Genomic DNA, 25,825 nt, shown 5'->3' on the forward strand with positions numbered 1-25,825 from the left:
GCTGGGTTATTAGGCTCTCATTCCATAGGCTCTATAGCAACATTCCTGGGTAAGCAAAATTTAAAAATATATATATATATGTATGCTAGCTCTAAGGCTTAGGGAACATCAGCTACAACTTTCCCACTGGCACCAGATCCTGTGAAACCAATCCCAGAGGAAGATCTCCCCAAATATATCAGCTATATATTTTTTGACTCAGAACTGCATCGGCAGCCCCGTTGTACAATATTAATGTCACTACATAGCAAAGTGGCATTTACTGAAGCCTTACCTGGCGGACTTGCCCTAACTGGTGCAAAGGAACTTAATGTACGAGAAGCGGAGGGGACTTTCCCAGGGCTCCGGCTCAGCGGCGGCAGCTCCGTCCTCCGAGAGCCCCGGACTGGGCTCCCCGCTCCTGCGAGCCGCTCGCGGCTCCGGCTCCTGCAGCTCCGAGCGCGCCTCTGATTGGCTGGCGCAGCCTGTCCGCCTGATCCTCTCCTCTCAGCCTCTCCTCCTTCCTCTCCTCCCTTCTCTCAGGTCCTGTCGTTCCCACTGCCTCTTTTTATTTTCCTTCTCCCCCACATCGTACATATTTGAGGGCTGCACAAATTCTATAGTATGCAGATCGGACACCCTTTAGCCCCTTGAGCAAGGTCATGGGGAAAGCAATGCCATCAATAATAATAACAAAAGAATAAAATAAAATAAATACCCTGGACCCAGAGCATCCTCTTTAGTACCAAGGCTCTTGAAATATGAAGACCAGGACTCCGTGACAGTTTACTGTCAGTTTCCTGCGGGGGAGGGAGGGGGAACTGGGGAGCCAGAAAGGTTTTGACTGTCAGAGGGAGTGGGAGTAGACATGGGGGGGTGGGGGGGCGTGGGGGGAGACCGGAGTAAAAGCAGGCAGGGCAGGCACGGATGTGGCAGGCTGGTAATACATTTTTTCTGTTTCCCTGCGAAGTCGTCACAGCCTGCTAAACATTTAACTGCCGGCTCATTCCTCAGTGATCCACAGTCCGAGGGTAGCCGTGAGATTGAACTTGAGGGATGCCCTTTCATGCCTCACCCCAAAGTACTCAAGGCATGGAGGGTTTCTGTGAGATAGGGCTTCGCCTTGCAGGTCAGCATTGCATTTGTGAAGATGAATAGGAACTGCAGTGCCTCTCCTACCCATCTTGGCTTGTGCCAGGAAAATTGTAACATGTACACATCTCTCCCTCTTACCACTCCAGAATAAACTAAAACAATCTGTACTGTACATAGCTTTGGAAACAGGGATTCCGGGACTGAGTGGCTGTATTCAAAATTGATGTGAACAGTTGAAATAACTTCAGCACTTTCTCCCAACACAAAGTCACCCCCCATTCGCTCATTAACTGCATCGTGGCGCAGCCCCGTTTAAAGCAGTGTAGTAAACATGTGTAGGAGTTAATGCCAATGGGATGGCTATTGCAGGGATCACTGGCAGATATATTTAGAATTATGTGGGACCCTAAGTCATTGCAACCAGTGAGAGAGCAGCATTATTCGCTCTGGTGAGTTGGTACTAAAAATGCTCATGTCCAGAGGTTCAAAGGAGCAGGAAGATTGACGCTTAACAGGTCTGGTGCTATGCGAGAGGGGACAAGTTCTCTTAGGCCAGGAGTCATGGATGCGAATCCTCGCTGGGACTTCCCTTTCCCTGAACCCATGTAAGCTGTGTCACTTCTCTGAGCCTCAGGAGGCTTCTCTTTAAAATTGAGGAGGTAATCCTCACTTAAGAAGGTTTCTGTGATTAATAACAAAAATCGGTGCAGCTGTAGCAAACTTAATAAACGTTAGTTTATTTCTAATCATCCTTCCCTCTTCTCTTCACCTGCCTCAAGAAAGGTCAAAGAGATCGAGAGGACAGAACCCTCAGCAACCTGAGTCAAAAGGTATGTCTATTTCAAAAAAAAAACAAAACCCTTAAAGGGCCTAGGAGGGAATGTTTTGAATACAATGGGGCTATATTTGACTACCTTTATTTAGCTTGAGTGATGCAAAATGTGGAGGGATTTAATTGGTTTGGGGTTTTGGTATGATTAAACAAACCAACAGAAACAATGAAAGAAGCACTTTACTGGATTGCTTTTAGGTTGTGTTTTTTTTTTAAGTGTGAAGGAATGCGCAGTTAAATGCGTAGTTACTCCTAAACAAGTTGTTAGAAGTCAATTAGAATTTGGAAGTCTCCAAAAAATCTAAAGTCTCATTGAAAAGCAGAGCAGAAACAATAGCATCAGAATAATGAGCCAATGTTGTATTATATTTTTTATATTCTCCCTCATGACCTTCTGATTTAAATGAGATTTTCCTTGCATAGTATCCAGGAATAAGTTCTTATTCATTTTTGGTGATTGAAAAGAAATAATTTTGAATCTTTCTGTGTTGATGAAGCCCTGGGAATTCAAAGGAAGGATAAGTTATGAGGGGGGGGAAGGATATAAAGAAGAACTTTTGATATATCAGTGGTCATGTAATTTAATTTTAAAACTTCACATTATGGCATTTCCTAGAGAAGACTGTTTATTTGGCTTCCTCTAGCTGAATGAAATGAAACAAAATAAACCTGAAGCTTTTGCTGAGACACCAGCAATGAGAATCCTAGGGACAAACCTGAAAGCAAAATGTGTTTCTGCTGGCCTTCTTGGGGACTGTCCCTGGATAAGACCACAGTAAGCACGTCCAGCGGACACTCACAATGAACTCAACAGGCAACGTGCTCCTTACTTGGATGACACGCAGAGGGATTTGTCAGCATCACCAAGCAATACAATCCATTTCTAGAAAAAGAATCCATTCACCAAAGGGGATTTTGTGTCTATGAGACTGTACTGAGATTAAGGGGCTCTAGATTCTCCACAAAACCAATGATGCAATGTACACTGGTTTTAAACGGCTTCTGAAGTTTGCTATTCTGAAACCACGCCAACTTCCTCTAGCCACACAAAGGTGAAGCTGTCATCCACTTAGTGTGTCTCTGTGTTTGCAGGTTCAAAAGAAGGAAGTAAGTGAGCCAACACAGAACACGCTGCTTGGGGAAAGCCAGGCAGTAGGCAGGTGGTTTTTGGTTTTGTTTTGTGCTTTTCTCTTTATGTCAAAGATGGCTTCAGCAAACTGAACAATGTATCAGTCAGCAGAATTTATTACAGAGGTAATCTCTGAAACTGAAAGCTTGGACACTTCTGATCCTGAGTCCCCTCTTATGTTACCCTGGAAGAGTTATAAGGATCATTTTCGCTGGTGACAGAGAAGCATCCAACATACGATTGATGCTGGTCAGGCTATAGAAACTAGGAAGATAAAAATGTAATGCTAGACTCTGATAGTTCTCTCAGAGACAGACTCAGCAAATTCCCTCTGTAGATGACATCTCATGCTGAATTTGACCCTGGAAATTCAGGAGGCTATGCAATGTTTTCAAATCTAAATAAAGAAAAAAATGTATAACATATATGTAATATATTTTATTTAATCTTTCTCCCCGCACTACACATTAATGATGTGTGTAAGATTTTGATATAAATAATGCTTGTATGAACATCTGTTTATAAATCTTTTCCTGAATCACTATTGCATTTGGATAGACTGTTGGAAGCGGAATTACTAAGCAAAATATATGAACATTTTTCAAAACACATGATAACCCTATTGTTCCTCAACGCCATTAAAGAAAAGATGAATTGACCCCTCACTGCTCCTGAGCAAAAGGATATTTTTCAATTTGCTTATTCAATAGCTGAAAATTAATATCTCATTTTAATTTCTATTCATGTGATTACTGAAATATTTATTGACTGTGTCCTTGTTTTTCTCTCCTAATTTTCTGTCCATATTCATTTCCCTAACATGTTCTTGCTAATTGAGAAATATAACAGAACTTAAATTGTTTTAATGCTCAATGGAAGACATTTAGAAAATTAAGTTGAACAAAAGTTTCTACACTTTTTTCATATTTAGCAAAAAATATTGTGTATATATATATATATATATGCTTTAACTTTATACATTTTTACAACTTTATATATGTTTACATGTATATGTAATGTTTTAGTATGCATGTGTGCATGAATAGATGTATTCAGAAAATACATAGCACTATATTGAAAACTGATAAAGTTTCCATTGAGGAATAAAAAGAAAAGTAAGGCAGATTCTCTAGCTTTAAGATGTGAATAAACAAAATACTAAAATGCAATGCAACACTATAAATTCTATCTATAATAATAGCATAATATGCTAATTAGACCAGACGTCCTTCCAGGTGTCCTTCCTGATGACCTTCTGGACAAAGCTGGGGCTACAAAGGAAGCCCAAGTCCCGGGTGCCTGCCAGCAGCCAGAGGGAAGTCTGGGTCCCGGTGCCAGAGGGAAGCTGGTGACGGCAGCCGGAGAAAGGAAGGCCTACTCTTGCACGAATTTCATGCATTGGGCCTCTAGTATCTTTATAGAGACAAAGTTTTTCACATAGTAAGAAGTTACTTTTAATAACACCTTGTTTGAGATGAGGTGGGAGAATGGAGTTGATTAAGCATACACACACACACACACACACACACACACACACACACACACACACAATGGTCTACACAAAATCCTGGCATTAGCCTTGATACTTTTCTTGCCATTGATAGCAGGACCAGTTGTACAATTGGATCAAGAGTGAAAAATGAAACATGGGGACTCTTGTACAAAAATTGTCATGGGTTTTAAGATGGCCACAGCAAGCATTAAACAAAGCATGGGACCTTCCTGAATGTGAGGCCTTGTGAGACTATGCATGTTGCATACTCATGAACCAGCTCTACTCTCCACTACATTAATTCCAATAAACCTGATACAACTCACCTTTCTTTATTGATAATCCTGAAATCATTCATTGAGTTCTATTTCAATGTTCCTATCTTCATACAGTCTACCACATTCCAACATTAGTACTTAGCTAAATATTTGCTAATTAGTCAGGTAGGATGACTGTCAATTAACATGAGTGCTTAACTTCATGCCATTGTGATGCTACCAAACCATGTAGTGAGGGGTAAAAAGTACGAGGAAAACATTTTTAGTGGTTTTTGAACTTTAGATATAAGAGTGGAAAAATCAGAACAAGAGCCCTGTGTAATAAAGAGAACACTGTCCACGCTTTCTAAGACTTAATAGAATAACCAAAATACATTGATTGAATACATGATAGTTGATTATCACTTTGCATGCTGAACTGTGGGATGAAAACGCTGCGGCAAATTTATAGTTAAACTCTGGAAAGATCTAATGAATGCCTTTAACTTAGCACAAAAACAGAAAGAAAGGAAAGGTACATTTACCGTAGTTATTTAGAGAAATAATAAACCATAACATAATGGAACGAAGAATGGGTCAGAGTTTTTAAGTGTGGTCCAGGAAAAAGATGATACTGTCACTAGTAGAAAGAGGGAAAGAAATAGTAATATCTGGTTAGGAAATATAATAGATTCAGATTGGAATATGTTGATGTTGAGGTTTTAGGTAGACATTACCAGGTATTACATGCGAGTCACCTGACAATATGAGACTGCAGCTTGGGAAATAGTTTTGAGTGGGAGACATACTTGTATGAGTCATCCACAAATAATAATACTAATGAGAAAATATGTTATAGCCCCTAAAGGACAGAATAAAATTTTCTATTGGATGAATGATAAAGACATGCTAGATGACAAAAGAGAAAAGGAAAGAGAGAAGAGATATGGAATGAAAGGAGAGAGATTATAATTAAAAGTCAGAATATATCCTGACTGGTTTGGCTCAGTGGATAGAGCGTCGGCCTGCAGACTGAGGGGTCCTGGGTTTGATTCCAGTCAAGGGCATGTACCTTGGTTGCGGGAACATCCCTAGTAGGGAGTGTGCAGGAAGCAGCTGATCGATGTTTCTCTCTCATCGATGTTTCTAACTCTCTATCCCTCTCCCTTCTTCTCTGTAAAAAAATAAAAAATATATATTTAAAAAAAATAAAAGTCAGAAGATATGAACAGAACATGCTAGAAAAATCTTGTTGATATTATTTAAAAAAGTCATTTTAGTAATATGAACTTGATATTACTGATTAGTAAACAGAACTTATATCTCATATCTGCAAAAGTTGGCAACATAAAAATGTGGCAACTCAATAAAAAGTTCTATCACTATGGAAAATAATGTCTAACTAAAAATAGATCAAATTAAGTCTTACTATGGGAAAGATTTGCATCTATAGCTTACAAAATTGACAAATGAAATCTATACTTTCTTTTTATGTTAATGCATGAAAAGCTTGATCTTTAAGAAGGTGTTGTTAGCTATGCTTGACAATTTCCTAGCTTATTCAGAGTTGCTTAATAAAATGATTTCCCAGTTATAAGGATATATAATTACTCATAAAATAAATGAAAGGCTGTATTTAAAGCAAGAAATTGAAATGTGAACACAATCACTTTCTATTATCCTGAAAGTATAGATGTATATGTGTTTGAATGCACAATAGTAAGCACAGCTCTTCTATATAAAAGGTTATTTATATTGATATATTAAAAGAAAACTTGGATTATCACATAAAGCCTGGTTACATTTAAACTGAGAGAAAATTTTATAGAGGCCATCCACCCCTTAAAGAACACAGAAAGCTAGAAATAGAACAGTGTCTCAAGTATTGTCTAGAAAGTGCATTCAAACTAGATTTCATATTGCCAATGGTAATTTGGGAGTCTGGGATGATTGGTGAAATCTAAAGTTATTTTAAATAACTATATCCTTGGATGCCTTAGGTTATTATTCTCTTCCTTTTTTACTGCACGTCAAGTGCATGTGTTGTGCTAAAATAATTTCTCTGTTGGGCTCGTATGGTGTGTAAGCCCATCTTTTGGTCACTATAAGCTGGAAGAATTTCATAATGGACTCAGGAGACCAGTAAAAATTCAGACTGTTCATTCATTACCCTGCTCAATAGCTGGCGCTGAGAGTGGCAACATAGACTGTAGATAGGGTTAGGTTATTCCCAGAATATTGCAATCCTACTGAAACACGTATGTAGTATTGAAATCATTGCCAAGAAAAGAGCTGTCATTGCCCTTCTATGCTGATTTAAAGATTCCTCAAGCTTCTAGTATTCATATATCACAGTTTAACACATATTGTCAGTAACCATATGTTCTGCCCATCATTACTAACTACTCATTACTGGCATTGATGATTTTCTCATTACATTCTCCAAGCCAGAATCTTTTCTTTCTAAAGTTCCATAAATCTTTCTAGTACATTTCTACTGTTTTGAATTTTACTTCTTACATATCAGGAATCCAATAGAATGACTTTCATATTCAAAGTGTTGAGCCCATTTAGTTACTGATTTCTGAATTTTCATTAGAAATGTACTGAATATATTGTATAATGCAGGTCTTTACTGTAAAATCGTTATGTCATTTCCCTTCTCTCCCCTCCCCCCCTCCCCCCCCACCTCCCCCCCCCCCCGGATATTGGAAACAAATGTTTAGACTTTGGCTAGAAACCCCTTTGGGTCTAATACTGGCATTGCCACTTATTTGGTGTGTTGCTATTGATGAGCAATGGCTCTCCGCTTGCTCATCTTTGGTAGTATAATTGTACATTTCCGGAGGAGAGGTTGTGGTGATTGCAAATAATGAAGGAGATAATTTATATAATTCACTCTCACAGTATCTGGTTCACAATATACACTCAGCAAACAGCAGTGATAAAAATAGTCACGACCTCTCAAGTTACAATTATGATTTTCTGAAAATAGATTCACATAAATGGCCTCTTCCTAGATGTTACTAAGTGAAAAGTGAGTGCACAAAAGGAGAGAACACATTACAGGAGAAAAGCGGGCGCTGATCTGGGGCGATAGCGACACGGTTCATTTGTTGACACTTGTGCTCTTGTGATTACCAACTTCTCTGAAAAGTGAAAGGCAGAACTTAAGAAGGGGTCTGCTGCCATGCACACTCTGTTCAGGGAAGATACAGGTTTCCTCTCCTTCAGAGTTCCAGAGGACAAAAATCAGAGCTCAGAGATAAAGAGGATTGGTTTGCCAATCACAGAAACTACAGAGCACAACAGTGCGTGAGTAAGTGAAACGGAGAAAAAGTCAGAAAAGGAACCTGAGCAAAAAGAAATGACTCACCTGTTGGATGAATTTCCTGCAAAGTTGTTGCTATTTACATTTAAATTCATTACCATGAACTTAATTATTTTAGGACATTATCATTGTTGCTTCTACCAAATTTTGTCTGATTTTGCATCAAATCAGAAAACTATGCATTAGGATGTGGAAAGAAAGACAATTGTGCTTTAACACCATTTTAAAGGAGTCAAACAAGCAATGTTTCTCCATTTTTAGAAAGTTGAAAAGGTGCTGAAAAGACCACAAAAGTCATGTATTTAAACTTTTCAGAAAATGACAACACATAAATATCTGTGTATGTATGTGTATGTGTGTGTGTCTATGTGTGTGAGAGAGAGAGAGGGGAGGGGTATGAGATTTGTAGATGGAAGATAAAAATAAATACTTCTATTAAAGATTTAAGTTGCTAGAGAAATATCACAATACTCTATAAGTTATTGTCTTTGAATTTAAAACACAGATTGCAAATGATGAATTTTTCCTAGTAATTGCACTGTAGGGTAAGCCAAAGTAGGTTTCCAGGTGTTCGGATGGAAAATAATGCAATAATAAATAAATAGTAAAATTTATTACAAGAATAAATTCTTATTTCATGTACTCACAACTAGAAACCTACTTTTGCCACACCCTGTGTATTTCCCAACTAAATTTCCCAACTAAATTTTCCAGAATGATCACTTCTCAACTTCTTTTCTCTATCCTACAATTTTATTTCTCTTCTCACTGTCAGTTAGTGACCTTATATCAATTCCATTGACAAAATAGAAATGACTACAAAATAACTACTGCCTGGCCCATGGACTCAGTAATTGATCATATGCCCATGAAACAGGAGGTCAGGGTTCAATTACCAGTCAGGGCACATACCCGGGATTGTGGGCTCAATCCCCAGTAGGAGGTATGCAGGAGGCAGCCAATCAATGATTCTCTGTCATCATTGATGTTTCTATCTCTCTTTCCCTCTTTCCTCATCTCTGAAATTATGAATAAATAAGTAAATAAATAAATATGTCCTTCTTGTCAGAAAATCTAGAAAACTATTTGCATCTAATATATTATACTCATATTCTTAATCTTGTCATTTTACAATCATAGGTCTACTTTAGCTAACCTCAACTGCTTACTTTTGCTCTTGATCCAATGTGTTAGTTATTGTTCTAGATATCTCACTTTTAATCTTCTAATATACCAGAAGTCCTCAACGTGTTCTGAATTTGGCCGGACTGCTCCCCACTATCTTCCCTGGCCCAAGCCACTATCCTGTCTCTCCAGAACTCCAGCAACAGCTTCCTAAGGTATCTCCCATTTCTCATGCAGAAAGAAGAGTGACAATTACATCAGAATAAAATTCTGTATTGTGGCAATTGAGCATGTTCCTGACCTTGTTTTCTGTACATGAAATGTAAAGGGAGATCTAAATACCTATCTTCTTTAAATTATATAATTACTGAGAGCAGCCCTATCTTTGAAGTGAGAGGTAGATTGGAGAGAATGCTTTGCCCAATTGTATGGTAACCTAATGTTTTCTATATTCATTAACCAACTTTATTTTCCATAAATATGAATCGAGGATCAGGGAGCATTTGAGGAAAACTAAAAACAGAAATGAGAAATCCAAGATGTGAAAGAGTAGTAAACTTAGAAGTAAATAGATACCACTCTGGAATAGAAAGCACTTATAAATTTAAAAAACAAATCAATACATAGGCTAGGAAATAGAATGGCCATACAAAACAATACATTGTTCATCCAGAAGAAAAAAATGAGAAATTTATTAAATATAAGAATGTAATATGAAGAGACAAACCATATGAGTAAGAAGATAAACAGGTAGTGTATTAAATTCAGCTATCTAACTAAAAAATTAAAAAATACAAGGAAATTAATAATAAATTTGAAGGGTAAATAAAATACAAATTCCCTAGATTCAGCGATAATATAAATCTTTAAGTTGAACTAGACCAGTGGTCAGCAAACTCAGTAGTCAACAGAGCCAAATATCAACAGTACAACGATTGAAATTTCTTTTGAGAGCCAAATTTTTTAAACTTAAACTATATAGGTAGGTACATTGTTATTAACTTAATTAGGGTGATCCTAAGCTGGCCTTTGCTAAAAACATCCTCAAACTGATTGAGGTACGTTCGCTGAGGTTGACCCCTTCCAACTCTCCCATCCACACTCATCTAGCGTACTTGTTTCGTCTATCTCCTTTCCGAAAACTGACTTCTGCGCATGGGCCATGAAGTTTCAATTGCACTGTACATGCACGCCCACACGTGGTATTTTGTGGAAGAGCCACACTCAAGGGGCCAAAAAGCCTCATGTAGCTCCCGAGCCGCGGTTTGCTGACTACTGAACTAGACTATGAAATTGTAAATGAAAATAATGAAAAAATATACACATGGTAGCTGCACCAATTTGCATTCCTATCAATAGTGCACAATGGTTCCCTTTTCTCCAAATCTTCACCAACACTTGTCTTTGTAGATTTATTGATAGCCATTCTTATAGGTGTGAAGAGAGAGATAACTCATTATGACCCAGCAAATCTACCTCTGGGTATTTATTTGAAGAAATCCAAAACACGAATTCAAAATAGTATACGCACTCTTATGTTCATTGCATTGTTATTCACAATAGCCAAGATATGGAAGCAACCCAAGGGTCCAGCAATCAATGAGTGGATAAGAAAACTGTGGTACATATATTCTATAGAATATTACTCAACCACAAAAAAGAATGAAGTCTTGTCTATTTGCAACAGCATGGATGCATCTTGAGGGTATAATGCTAACTGAAATAAGTCAGAGAAAGACAAATAATATATGAATTCACTTATATGTGAAATCTACAGAACAAAATAAATGAACAAAAAGAATTGTAACAGACCTATTGACAGAGAATGGACTCGTGATTGCCAAACTGGAGTGAGGTTGGAGGACTGGATGAAAGTGGTGAAGGGATTGAGAGGTACAGATGGGGATATAAAGTACAGCATAGGGAACATAGTCAATAACATTGTGATAACTGTGCATGGTGCCAGGTGGGTATTAGAAATGTTGGGAGGAACACTTTGTATAAATATTTCCTTCTTGTCAGAAAATCTAGAAACCTATGGTTTCCTAGTGCCTATGCTGCACACCTGAGACCAATGCAAAATAATATTGAAAGTAAACTGTAATTGGGGGGGGGGGAAAGAAAAATGAAAAAAAAAATTCTGGTGAAATTTTAAAATACCAGAACTAGATAGAAAAAGCTATATTCAGATAGAACAAAATAAAGTAGATGGTCTACTAGGAAATAAAAGGAAACTGACTGACATTAGCGTTTATAACTTTAAAAAAGTATTTTATTTATAAGAAAACAAACAACATTTTTGGAGAACTTGAAAGAAAGATATGTTTTCTTTCTTTTGTTGAAAAATTAAGTATGCCAATTTTCAGGTAAATATTTTAAGAGCTTTATACAAGCAACATTTGAATGAAATGTTTTTTTACTTGAAAGATGATTTCAAGATTAATTCACTGGAGGTACCAAGACAATTTTGAAAAGGAAGTCATATGGACTTGACCAATAAACTTCAAATATACACTGAAATTCTTAAATATAAATTATACATAAGTAAAGAAATGATTCAATGCAATCAAAATCAATTCAGAAATAGATACCAGATGATAGCAAAATGCCAAATAAAATTAGAAAACTGAAGGATGGATTATTCAATTAACTATAGAGGGTCAACTGAATAACCATTTGGAACAAAAAACAAATCCTAGTTCTGATCTGACACAAATGACAACACATTCCAGGAACAAATACTTAAAAATGAGAGTGTTAACTTAGATACATTTCCATAAAAACAAAGTATTGAGCTGATTTACGCATGACTAATTTGTTGAATAATGAATGATTTCATGAAAAAATTAACACATAAAAATGCTGAGGAAAAGTTTGTTAAATGTCTATAAAATAGGTGAATGTGGAAGGAATTTTTAAGCATGACTGAAAATATAGAAACAACAGAGTAAGTGTTCCTGGAATCAGAAAACACACACACACACCAAAGTAAACTAGAACAAACAGAATGAGCAAAGCAGAGAATAGCAGGAACTGAAATCATAGATGTTTATTTAATAGCCTGAAGTAGAATAGTGGTATTTTTGTGTGTGGATGCAAGGGCCTTGGCCTACAAGAGGATGATGGTGATTGTAGACCATACATCTGCAAAGACTTATGAGAATATTAGGTCTGCCACCTGTTTTTGTACAGAATGTAGGCTAAGAATGGGTTTTTACATTTTTTAAATGGTTAAAAATAAAAGTAATAAGACTAACTAAATGAGATTATATGAAATTTAAATTTCAGTGTCCATAAATAAAGACTGATTGGAACACAGTCATGCCCATGTGATTATAGTTTGTGGCTGCTTTCATGTTACAATAACAGAATAAAGTAGTTTTGACAGAGACCATATGGCCCACAAAGCTGAAAACATTTACTATCTGGCCCTTTACAAAAAAATAAAAATAAAAAATGGGCTGAAATCTAGTGTAGACATATCTTTTGTGGGTTTCTCAATCCATACAACATCCTGTCAACTTGATAAGCAAAACTTGATAAATGTTCATATGTAAATATTACTTTAAACTTTATATGAATTCTGGAAATACAACTTTTTTGTGATAACATTGCAGTTATTTGGAGGATCATGCAATATATAAGTAATTATATTTGAGTATTAGAAAAATATATGTGTGTAAAAAATCAGTGTACATGCTATTGAGATACATAATCACTCACATTTGCTATACTTTGGGCTCTACTGAATTTCTGAGAAACACGGCTTTATTTTCCATTTTAATTAAACTGCACATTTAATTACATTTCCAGTATTCTGTCAGCAGAAACAAATCTATAAATGTGGAGTGAAAAATTATGAGAGCTGGTCTTTAATATCTCATCACAAACAGAGCATGTTATGGGCAATCTGTTCTTTGAGGGTACATAACCACCATCCCTCATAAGAATGTTAATTCCGCTAAAGCATTCAACTTTTTCATGTTTAATTATTATCTATCAGTTAAAGCCCAAGATCTCAAAAACATGTCATATTCACAATAATACCCTGCTCTCAGGGTTTTAATTTCCAGTTCAGGAGCATTCAATAAGTAAATTAATAATATGTATCAAATACAGAGTTTGTGACCAAGAAAATAATGTCTTCCCTATGCTCAAGTCATAACAATAAAATTATACAAACACTTAAAATTTCTATGTTATTTTCAGTAGTCAATATGTATAGAACAATTTGCTAGGTGCTATGGAAAAATGAATGGTATCTGCCCACAAAGTACTTGTAACAATACATGAGATATAGACTTGTAAACATAAAAATGGAAATAGGAAAATTTTGTATCTGATGACAGATATAAAGCAGAATATGCATAAAATAGTTTTCTACCATCAATTCACCTGGAGGCCTAAACCGTGGTATCTTAACCAGATTTTAGTATCCGTCCTTAGGACTGTATACTCAGAAATCTGATTGGGCTAAGACTAAGTTCACTGCTCAAGAACAAACTGCCATTAACCAAGCTCAAAAGCCTGATACATAAAATCAAAATGGTGAGGGGTTAATCTATGTAGATACCTATAGCAGCTAAAGAGACCAAAGTAGCAAGTTCTTATATTAGTACTAGAGACCTGGTGCACGAAATTTGTGCACAGGTAGAGTCCCTAGGCCTGGTCTGCAATCAGAGCGAATCGGGGCATTTCAGCTTCCAACTGGGGCCTTCTTTGTTCCATGCTGCCCCCTGGTGGTCATTGCGCATCATAGCCAGTGATAGAACTCCTGGTTGACCTCCTATGGGGACACTTTGTATATTAGCTATAGCCATATATATGTATATATATTCTCTGTTGAAAAAGAAAGAAGTCAATATTATCTAAAGATAATTTTGTGATAACAGAAGGAAAGCAAAGGACATTAATAATACCATTCAAATATTCAATGGTATCAAACTAAGACAACCTAATTTATGTTTCTTCAAAAGATAAGTAAATTAATAATATGTATCAAATCAAATACAGAGTTTGTGACCAAGCAAATAATGTCTTCCTGGCCATGGTGAGCCCTTCATTGGTGGATAATGTTAATATTTGGTTCTTATTCTCTGTTTCTGTGGTTGGTAAATGCCCTGTTCTTAAAGATACAAATACAACCTTTATTTTTAAAATTTAACTAATTTAATATGGTTGCATTTATATTTCACTGGACTGAGTGTTATTCTATCCTCTTCTTGGAATACACGTCAGTAAAACCTCCATGTGTTTACATAAATAAACTAGAGGCCTGGTGCATGAAATACGTGCACTTGGGGGGGGGGTCCCCTCAGTCCAGCCTGCACCTTCTCGCAGTCCTGGAGCCCTTGGGGGATGTCCGATTGATAGCTTAGGCCCGTTGCCCAAGGGGAGCAGGCCTAAGCCATCAGCTGGATAGCCTTAGTGCTGCCACTGAGTGGAGAGAGACTTCTGCCACCACCACTGCACTCACCAGCCGTGAGCCCGGCTTCTGGCTGAGCAGCGCTTGCCCTGTGGGATTGGGCTGAAACCAGCTCTTCAACATCCCCAAAGGAGTCCCGGATTGCAAGAGGGTGCAGGCCAGGCCGGAGGACCCTACCAATGCACAATCAGGGTCTGGGAGAGACACAGGAGGTTGGCCAGTCGGGGGGGGACCATGGGAGGGCCCCAGGGTGTTTCCAGCCCCTCTTTCTCAGTCCCAATTGGCTGGACCCCAGCAGCAAGCTAACCTACTGGTTGGAGCGTCTTCCCCCTAGTGGTCAGTGCATGTCATAGCGATCGGTTGAGCAGCCTTAGCATATCATTAGCATATTACGCTTTAATTGTTGAAAGGCCAACCAGTGGACCAAACACTTAGCATATTAGGCTTTTATTATATAGGATAATGGATCTTTTAACCACACATTCTGGAAAGTGGTGATACTTTTTTTAAACTTTCTTTCTTTTCTTTAGATTATTCTTATTTCATTTTTGCTACTCTTCTTTCACCCAATGAATTTCTTACAAAGATTTATATACCATTCATTCCAATGGACATACTTAGTCTCTTTCTTACTTTAATTTGCAGTAACACTGACCATACCAAAAACAAAAAAACCCACCAAACTTTTATTTAACAAAAAAGCTTTTTTTTCTTCTTAAGTTTTGAAACAAAGTACATTTATTTCAATTTCTAATCCCATTTCTCTAGTTGCATCTTCCCAAACTTCTTTGTAGACCCACTTTTGTCCTATGTTTAAATGTTGGAATTCTTCATGTCTCCCTCCGTTTCTTACTCAGTACTCAAATCTAGGCAATCTTGTTGAGACAGGGATTGACTCAATTTCTTTGCCAATAATTCTCACATGTGTAATGCTAGCCAGTGCCTTTGCTCAGACTTGTATATCCAACAGCTTACTTGAATTTCTCCTTAGATATCTCTAAGGCACCAAACATTTAGCATTTTAGGACTAAAATAATGATCTCCTTAATCCCTAACACTGGCCTTCCCCCTGTAATTTCCTATTTTAATGAATGGCATAATTGTTGATCTAGTCACACATTTTAAGGACCTAGGAATCAACTTTTATTTCTCTCTTGGTGCACTCCCCTCAAACATCTAATGTATCATCATACACAATCATTTTAGCCTCTAAAGCAGTGGTTCTCAAACTTGATTGCACATTAGAATCACCTGAGAATCTTGTTAAAATCCTGATTTCTGGGCCTCATCCTCCGGAAATTCTGTTTCTTTGTTACTAATGATGAGGCCCAGAAATCAGGATTTTAACAAGATTCCCAGGTGATTCTAATGTGTAGCCAAGGTTGAGAACCACTGCCCTAAAGTAACATTTCAATTCCATCCACTGCCTTCCATTTCAACAGACATCTTTCTGTTTATCACCAGCTTTCCACTAAATTACAGAAATAGTTTCCTAACTAGTTTGCTTAGGAAGGATAAGGAGATATTTGTTATGACAAGAACTTGGAGAGGACATTTTAGTCCAAGGAGGAACATGAACAAAAGTAGTTAGCATTGCAAAATATTTTATTTGGACTAGGAGGGATCAAAATTGTGCATGACACCAGAAGAGTCGCATTTGTAGGGTTCTTATCTAAATGTTTTCATGCTTGTCACCAAAGCACTCTCCCTGAAGTAAGTTCTTTTTGCTGCTTTGTAAAGATATAACAAAACTTCTCTACTGAGATCCCAGAAAAAATTGGCAAAAATATAAAACAACAAAAACAGCAGTACTTCATTGTCTTATTTAGAGGAAAAATCAAGAAGATTCTCAAGAGGAGTCAAATCAATTCCTAATTTTCAATTTGTTTACTCTCAAGTAAGAATATTTAAATAACTCGTATGGTCCTGACTAGTTTGGCTCAGTGGGTAGAGCGTCGGCCTGCAGACTGAAGGGTCCCAGGTTCTATTCTGGTCAAGGACACATGTCTGGTTGCAGGCTCAATTCCCAGTAGGGGGCGTGCAGGAGGCAGCCAATCAATGATTCTCTCTTATCACTGATGTTTCTCTTACTCTCTCCCTCTCCCTTCCTCTCTGAAATCAACAAAAATATAATAAAAAATAAAATCTTATGTAATATTACAGTAGATAAAAATACTTGAGTAAATACTAAGACAATGTCAAAATCACTATTAAGTGTTTGTGGTAGTTGTAACACATATCCTACAATCAAGAAATATATTTGTGCTACCGTAAGTACACTCTACATTCTTGCCAATATCAGTGAAGTAATATACTCAGCAAAAAAATAATTGTGATTCCTATGAAGTCTGCACATGTGTGTAAGACACATTGAAATTTCAATGTTTAAGGCACCATCCATATGTGAAGAAAAAAATGATTGGAAAGAGATTTTTAGTTTTTTCAGATTCTGCTTTTTTTATTTTTAGAAGTTAAGGCTTGACTTCCCTAAATAGATACAATGAATATTGGAACTCATTCTGAGTTACTTAAAAATCTGGAGATAATAAACATTTAAAATAAAGTCACTGGAACTACTGTTATTTAAAAATTCTAACGCATGAGCACCTTTGACAAAGATATACTATGAGTTGTATGTTTTCCAATGTGTCTGTGTATTTTTTATTTTTTGTAAGTCCTTTATAAGAAGTTGAGATGTATTATTTGGGGCAATAAACATTACTGAAGAATCACCAAGATTACCCTTATTATTTCAAACAATGTCTACATAAGTTTAGTTATTTTGTTTTTAATTGACAATGTCATTAATATTTTTCCCATAAAGATTTTTTATGAACTGAATGTTTTTCATAACTAGCAAATGGTAATCATCTGGAACTACTTCCATAGTACTCAGAGCTTTTTTACATTTTTTTTTATCTGAACAACAAGATTTCAGATGCAAAATAGGCTTTTGAAAAAAAAGTTTGATGATCACAATAATCTGGAATGATGCTAGAATATTATTAATACTTTCAAATAATAAGAAATCATAGTTTTAATAAATGCATCTAAAAATAGAAAACTTTAATAATTTGTCAACTTTCACATGTTGGATTCTTCCCTAAAAGCATTTATATTGTATATACGTGAATGTGTCCTTTGTAAAATATAATAGTGTTGCTATTGTAAAAACAATCAACATGGAGGGGCATTTGCAATTCAAATGCAGAAGAATAATGTCAAGAGGGTCCCTGTTTCAATATGCGGAATGCCATCACTGGGCCCACATCTCATTGGGTTCCTCTCTCCGTGGGTCCCTTTCTGACTGGGCCCTCTCTATAGTTCCAAGGACAGTCTGTATTAATGGGAAGACCATTACGACCCTGGTTGGCCACCTTTTGCCTCTGCATTGCAGCTCAAAACTATGTTAATTTATTAGATTGAAGACAAATTAATTTAGAATGCTTTTGAACCATTTTTGTCTAGGACATTAAGGAAAGGAAAGATTATTTTCAATTCCTCTTAGTATCTGACTCTATTTATATATTTAGATTGATTGGCTAATATTTTGTTGAATTTTATTCTTAGTTACCAATAGTTAAGGATTCTATTTCATCATTTCCTCTATTTACACTTACACATTTTAACACAGATGTTACAAACAAGCTTCAGGGTACAACAGGGATACTTAAATTCACAACTATTGAGTTATTTTTACATACTAAACCTTAAGGGAACCAAAAATTCTTTTGTAGATACATGATTATAACTGTATTTTGAGACCTAAAATTAGACTGTCACTTTGTTTTATGCAGCCAAGTGTATTTCTGATGTGCTTTCCCCAAATGCTATTAACAGTAAGGAAAGTTGTTTATGGTGAGGTCTAAAATATTTTTAGATTACTTATTTAAGTCAATAGATACCCTGCTGCTTAATGTGCCATTTTAGAGAACGTACAAGACTGCAGTGGTGCAAAAATGCCAATGGCAGAATATTCACAACATTGTTCTAATATTTAGAGAGCATAAGGATAGAGGTTCTCCAAATACGACAGAGAGAGGCAGAGAGCTACCACATTTCATTTCAAATGTTTACAAGGGAAGGCTCGGTGCGAAGTCCTGCTTCTAATTTTAGGATACAAGAAAGAAAAACCCAGTTTCTGCTTGCAAGCCACCTACAGTTCATTGAACAGAGAGAAACCCAAACATATGCTGGCCCATTTGATAAGTATTACTATGAAGGGATAATATTAGGATGAAAACGCTTTCCCAAAAGGCATTTAATCCAGTCTGAGAGGAATGGAAACATCTTCCCAGAGAAGATGTCTTATGCTGATACCGGAAGCGCATACAAGAGATAATCATGTAATGAGGGCATGAGACAGCCAGGACCTTCCAAGACAAGCAGCTTCCTCTAAGGTTTCAGCTGTGTAAATAAGAAAGCAAAAGATACAAATACTTGTGTATGTAGTTTAAAAGCAAAAGGCTAAACAAAAGAAAGATTCAGTCATCTTTTTACAGTCATTTTTTCTCTAACAGCAGACAAGATTAAAAAGGTTATAGATGGGGAAGTGAAGTGGAAGCAGGAGTGTGAATCCAGGAAGTTGGAGCCTCATCCCAGGAAGCACCACTAAGAAATAGTGCCACTGAGTTACAGGCAGGCATGTGTGTAGGCATAACAATGTCTGTTTTCTTGCCAACTGGACAAGTATTTGATGGTAGTAAACTGTTCAACTGTTGATAATTTGGTCAGGATAAAAATTTTGTCTGACCTCAGACGTCACCTTTCATATAGAAATTATCCCTCAACAACCCAGGGCACATACACTGAGTGGCCAGATTATTATGACCACCCCATCAGTAGTTCATTGGGCCACCCTTTGCCTTCAATACTGTGGCGATTCTTCTTGGCATTGACTCCACGAGACGTTGAAAGATGATGTGAGGAATCTGACACCATGCCTGATGAATAGCACTGTCCAGTTCTGTGAGATTTGATGGTCGTGGAACCAGCTGCCTGATGGCTCTTTTAACTTCGTCCCACAAATGCTCAAGTGGATTGAGATCTGGTGATTGTGGGGGCCACCTAAGCAAGGTAAAGTCTCCCTCATGTTCTTGAAACCACTCCTGCACAACACCAGCACCGTGGCATGGCGCATTGTCTTGTTGGAAGAAGCCATCTCCATTGGGATACTCCATCAACATGAAAGGATGAATTTGATCAGCAACAATACTTAGGTATGTTGTGCTATTCAGACATTGCTCCACATGAATTAAAGGGCCCAAATCATGCCAGGAAAACATGCCCCAAAGCATAACACTGCCCCCACCAGCTTGAAGGGTTGTATTCATGCATGTGGGGTGCATGCGTTCATGCTGTTTCCACCAAATTCTCACTCTGCCATCTGCATGATGCAACTGGAAACGTGATTCATTGGACCACATGACTTTTTTCCAATGCTTGACTGTCCAATCCTTGTGTTCCTGTGTGAATTGGAGACGTTTTATCTTGGTCACTGCAGACAGCAAAGGTGTTTGAACAGGCCTTTGGCCTTCATATCCCATATGATGCAATGTACGGCTAATTTGCCAACAAACGTCAGGTGGTCATAATAATCTGGCCACTGAGATTATTACTCTAAAGTGGTGGGAGGAGCTCTGGAGTTCTCTAGAGTTGGAGATGAGATGAAAGGAAAAAATACATATATTCTGGATCAAAAAAGTCTATATCAATAAGGATAGAATCTTGCAGAGTGGGGATAATAGAATTAAGCAGTTTTTGATGGAATTTCCAGGGATTTTCATGAATGGTAGAATTGCACTTCATGTTGATTATACACTCAGGCTCAGAAATGGAGATGGTGCGTATTAAACCATAAGACCATGGACTGCCTTCGTTGGGTCAAGTTTCCCAGAGTTTCCAAATTGATAAAAAGGGTGCCTTGACCTAGACAAATAAGAGAGAAAGAGAGCTTGACATGTCTCCCGGAAGGCAAAACTGATGAGCATAGACCGCCAGCTGAAGGATGTAGTACAAACAGCACATACGAAGGTTCAAGAGCGTAGAACACCTACATCTCATAGAAGTAGTCATATATGAGAGTCAAAGCAGAACTGAATCAACTATAAGGGTACTTGATCTATGACAATATGGGATGATTAATACCATATTTACACATGTGGCAAATAATGTAAATTTAGAGTGAAATTAATGTGAACATTTACTATTCTATGCTGACTGAATTGTATTTGATAAATTTATATGTCAGTTACCACTCTGTTATAGCAAACATAATAGAGAGCTGAATGGATAATGAAACAACTAAATAGAATAATTATGAAAGGTTTCCAGGGATTATTGAGTGTGCCCAGTCTCAACTGGAGAGAATAAGTTTGTATTTCATCAGAAGAATGGTAAAGAGTTTGGGTAATCAACGTGTTGTCCATTTGGTGTGGTAAAAGACAAGAGAGCAAAGAATTTTGCTTTGCTAAGATGTAATGGGATTATAGATAAATGAGGTCTTCACTCTGTTGGGAGGGAATGATTTAAGAGGGGAAACATTTAAATCCAGGGATTGAAGGTTTGGGGATGAAGGAAAATGTGTAGGAGCAACCAGTGTAGAAGTAAAACAAGAAGATACTGCCCTGGCTGGTTTGGCTCAGTTGATTGGGTGTTGACCCATGCATCTGGAGGGTTGCTGGGTTGATTCCCGGTGGGGGCCTGGACTTCCAGCACGATTCCTGATGGGGAACATGCAGGAGGCAGCCCAGTGATGTTTCCCTCTCACATTAATGTTGCTCTCTCTCTCTCTCCGTCTTCCTCCTCTCTCTCTAAAAAGCAATAAAAATATATATATTTTTAGAAAAGATACTGAACACTACCTTTTCAGTTGTGGTTTTTCAAAAAAAATGGACATTCTTTACATCAACAGAAACTCAATGCTTACAGTGGCAGTCAGAGTGCTGGTTGTGAAAGAGGTATGAAAAGAGGTAGAGAGGCAGATTTTATTTTCCAGCTTTAAGAATACAGTATAGTATTTAGCCTTTGTTCCAGAAGGAATATATAAAAACATTTTTATCTTTCACTTTTTATAAATCTCTAGGCAGGGATTGCAGGCTTCTCCTTTAATTCATAAGCTCTACTGGTGCATAAATGCAGGTCTGCCTCTCTAGACCACAGCCCTGGGGCCAGTTGTTTGTAGTTTCCAAGTTATATTACAATTGCCTACTGGTAAAGAGAAAACAACAATTAATAATTTATGTGTATTATAAATGTACATTTTTAATACTAATGCCTTTCATTTGGTTACATCATGCCTGCTTGTTCTTTCTTTTTTTAAAGTAAATGGCATTATCAATAGAAGACTGTCTACATTGTAAAAATATCCTTAAATGCAAAATTCCTGAAGGAAAGATATTGAAGATTTTTAAAAATAAAGTTCTGCCTTAAAATAACAAATCATTTTCAACAAGTATGTTCAGTATATTTACTTATAAGGGAAATATATAGGTACTGGAAAACCCTTCAATACTTAAGAAAGTCTTTTTCTTAGAAAATTGGCTTTGACTAATTGAGAGGCATCTTCTTTCTGAAATTCACGTCTTTATATGCCAGTCTGGGATGAAAATAAAAGTCCTCTCCAAATTCTTTTTATAAGAACATTTTCAAATCCAGAAAAAAGAAAAAGTCAAATCTGCCATTTTTTTAGATATCCTGTTTCCCCTCCTTTTGTCCTTTGAGGAAAGAAATGTTACTTTTCATACAAAATCATTAAAAGCTGACCATTTCATGGTAGAAAGAAAAAAATATTGCAAAAAAACTAACATTGGCAAAACACTAAAATGTCCTTTGAAATTAAAAAAAAAAAATCACTAAACTTCCCATATCACATACATTTTTGAGTGGCTTAATTTTTTAAAATTCATCTGACAACTGTAGAGAGAACTCTGCTGTCAAACCAGTTGCCAACAATTGGTACAGCATATGGAAGAACTAGTTCCTTTTTTAGAAAACATTGGTGAAGATACCATACTTAAGAAATATAGTTTGGACTACTACTAAATATAAGCATAACCGATGGACATAAGACACTGGGTGCCGGGGGTCCAACCCCAGCAGGTCCAGGGGTCCCCAAAGGTGTGGATGGAGTTGGCGAAGAAGGAATGACACATAGACAGGGTTCAGTTGATCAGCAGCCTAGCCAGGATCTCTAACCAGGATCTCCAGCCAAGTTCTGGTCTGGATCTCCAGCTAAGTTCTGTGTCCATGTTCTCTTGCTAGGTTCTCCAGCCAGGTTCTCCAGCCAAGTTCTGGTCTGTATCTCCAAAGAGGTTCTGCTCTGCATCTCCAGCGAAGTTCTGGTTAGGATCTCCAGCCAGGTTCTATAGCCATGTTCCCTCGCTAGGTTCTCCAGCCAGGTTCTGTCCAGGTTCTCCAGCAAGGTTCAGTCACCAGGTTCTAGTCAGGTTCTCTTGCCAATTTCTGTAGTCAGGTTCAGTCCAGGATCTTTTGCCATGTTCTCTCGCTAGGTTCTGTCTCTAGGTTCTGAGGCCAGTTTCTGTCCAGGATCTTTTGCCATGTTCTCTCCAGCGAAGTTCTTCTGTCTCTAGAGAACGTTCTGTGTAGGTTCTGTGCCTAGGTTCTGTCTCTTTACATCTGTATTTATACCAGTTGATTCCAATCCTATCAATCTCTATTCCAAAGGTTAGGGCATTTCTTATCTCCATTCCAGGGAGTAAAGATTATGTAGCTTAAGCATGATTGTTCATAGTTAAAGTGATTAATTATCCGCCTGGCACTTAGTTAAGAGGTTTTATTTCCTCCCTAACTTCAGGGGAAAATCCCTACCTGGGGAAACATCCTTTCTCAGAGACCTTGGTTAAAGCACATAGTGCCAAGAAGGTAAGGAAACATATTAAGAACAAGTATGCCATATATGCCAGGTACCTTGAAACAGCAATGATGGACTGGCTCCCGGCAAATTCCCCCTTTTTTATTTTTTAAAAGCAGGCATTAAAAAGAAAAACCCCAAATGCTCTCTTGTATCCATTTTAAGAGTAGGATTGGCGCTTTCCGCTATTACCTGAGTCCTGAACTATCACCCCAGGGAGAGCTTGCCAATCCTGCACTTTCCCGGGGTGGAAAGGCTGCAGTGGGGTTAAGGATAAGGCTCCTTGGGCCAACCTTCTCCCATGCCTTTACATTTACCTTTCCTTCCTCAGAAAAGCATGGACATACTTGTATAAAACGTTCTGTCTGACTGGGAGTAACCTTAATTCCTCTGCTAGCAAGCATATGTGTTAAAAGATCAATACAGAGTCTTTTTCTTTAGACTCAGTATGGTACATCTTCTTAATCTAAAGATCAATACAGAGTCTTCTTTCTTTGGATTCAGTATGGCACATCTTCTCAATCTAAGTTCTGTACTATCCACCTTCTTACCCTACTTATCCTCTATAGGGGGGTCTGAAATACCTGGTGGAGTCCTATCCATCCCGAGAGTGGGGCTTACCTAGGGGTCCCTGTTCAAGCGCCAGATGCTGGGGTCCAACCTCAGCAGGTCCAGGGGTCCCCAAAGGCGTGGACGGAGTTGGCGAAGAAGGAATAACATGGAGACAGTGTTCAGTTGATCAGCAGCCTAGCCAGGATCTCCAGCCAAGTTCTGGTCTGGATCTCCAGCAAAGTTCTGGTTCGGATCTCCAGCCAGGTTCTGTTCCCTCGCTAGGTTCTCCAGCCAGGTTCTGTCCAGGTTCTCCAGCCAGGTTCAGTCACCAGGTTCTAGTCAGGTTCTCTTGCCAATTTCTGTAGTCAGGTTCAGTTCAGGATCTTTTGCCATGTTCTCTCCAGCGAAGTTCTTCTGTCTGTAGGTTCTGTGTAGGTTCTGTCTTCTTCCTTCTGTCTTCTGAGTTCTGTCTTGTTACATCTGTATTTATACCAGTTGATTCCAATCCTATCAATCTCTATTCCAAAGGTTAGGGCGTTTCTTATCTCCATTCCAGGGAGTAAAGATTATGTAGCTTAAGCATGATTGTTTGTAGTTAAAGTGATTAATTACCCGCCTGGCACTTAGTTAAGAGGTTTTATTCCCTTCCTAACTTCAGGGGAAAATCCCTACCTGGGGAAACATCCTTTCTCAGAGACCTTGGTTAAAACACATATTGCCAAGAAGGTGAGCAAACATATTAAGAACAGTATGCCATATATGCCAGGTCCCTCGAAACAGCAAGGATGGACTGGCTCCCGGCAACTGGGGGGGTAGGGGAGGCTAGGGGACTGTCAAGGGTGGGGGGGAAAAAGGACACATATGTAATACCCTTTGTAATACTTTAAGCAATAAAAATAAATAAATAGATAAATAAAATAAGAACAACAACAACGAAAAAGAAATATAGTTTGGAGAAAGTGTATAAGCAAAAACAAAACAAACAAAAAACAAGGCATAAGATTCTTGAGTCTTGAGGAAAGAAGTGGGCATCTCTCAGTAGCCTTAGAATGTAAACAAGAAAAAAAATATATATAGCAGAATAGGATACCTAGTGGATTAAAACTTTTTCTTAGCCACACAATAACCACTTCCCAAAGTGAATCCAAACTGGGTTCCATGCCTTATGCTTTAAGATTAGTTATATAAAAGTACATATATTAAATGAATGTATAGGTTACTATACACTGTATGAGTTCTACATTCTCAATGAGATTAAAAAAATATTTTTATTGATTTCTGAGAGGAAGGGAGAAGGTGAGAGAGGTAGAAACATCAATGTTGAGAGAGCCATTGATCGGCCAGCAACTGCATGCCCCACACTGGGGATGGAGCCTGCAACCCGGGCATGTTCCCTGACCAGGAATCAAACTGTGACTTCCTAGTTCATAGATCAACACTCAACTGCTGAGCCACTCCAGCCGGGCTCAATGAGATTTTGACACAAGGATTCATTCTAAGGCAGGAGAGAAGGAGAAAAAATTGGGACATTGGGAGTAAGAAAGAAAGAATAGGTAATAGATGTGCGTGTGTGTGTGTGTGTGTGTGTGTGTGTGTGTATTCAATCTATGTCAGAATATACCTAAACACTTTAGAGTATTTATCATTTGATTTTAATAACATTGATAGGAAAATTACTATTATTCTCTATTTTATGGCTGTAACTGAGGCGCTAAGAGGTTAAATAACTTGCCAAT

At 37.7% G+C, this 25,825-nt stretch overlaps 1 protein-coding gene across 2 annotated transcripts in view; it reads right to left on the reverse strand.

Annotated features, from left to right (window-relative positions):
• CDH18 (cadherin 18) overlaps window positions 1–25,825 on the reverse strand; it is a 517,801-nt gene that overhangs the window by 345,040 nt on the left and 146,936 nt on the right. Inside the window, exon 1 of one of the 2 annotated variants that reach the window (XM_081089750.1) lies at window positions 275–436. The exons of the other annotated variant lie outside the window; for it this stretch is intronic. The gene's annotated coding sequence lies outside the window, so the exon portion shown is untranslated. Of the gene's footprint in view, window positions 1–274; window positions 437–25,825 lie in introns of those variants that run through there. 2 annotated transcript variants of the gene reach the window in all.

The sequence above is a fragment of the Myotis nattereri genome (genome assembly GCF_964212035.1).
Source record: "Myotis nattereri genome assembly, chromosome: 4".
NCBI lineage: Eukaryota > Metazoa > Chordata > Mammalia > Chiroptera > Vespertilionidae > Myotis > Myotis nattereri.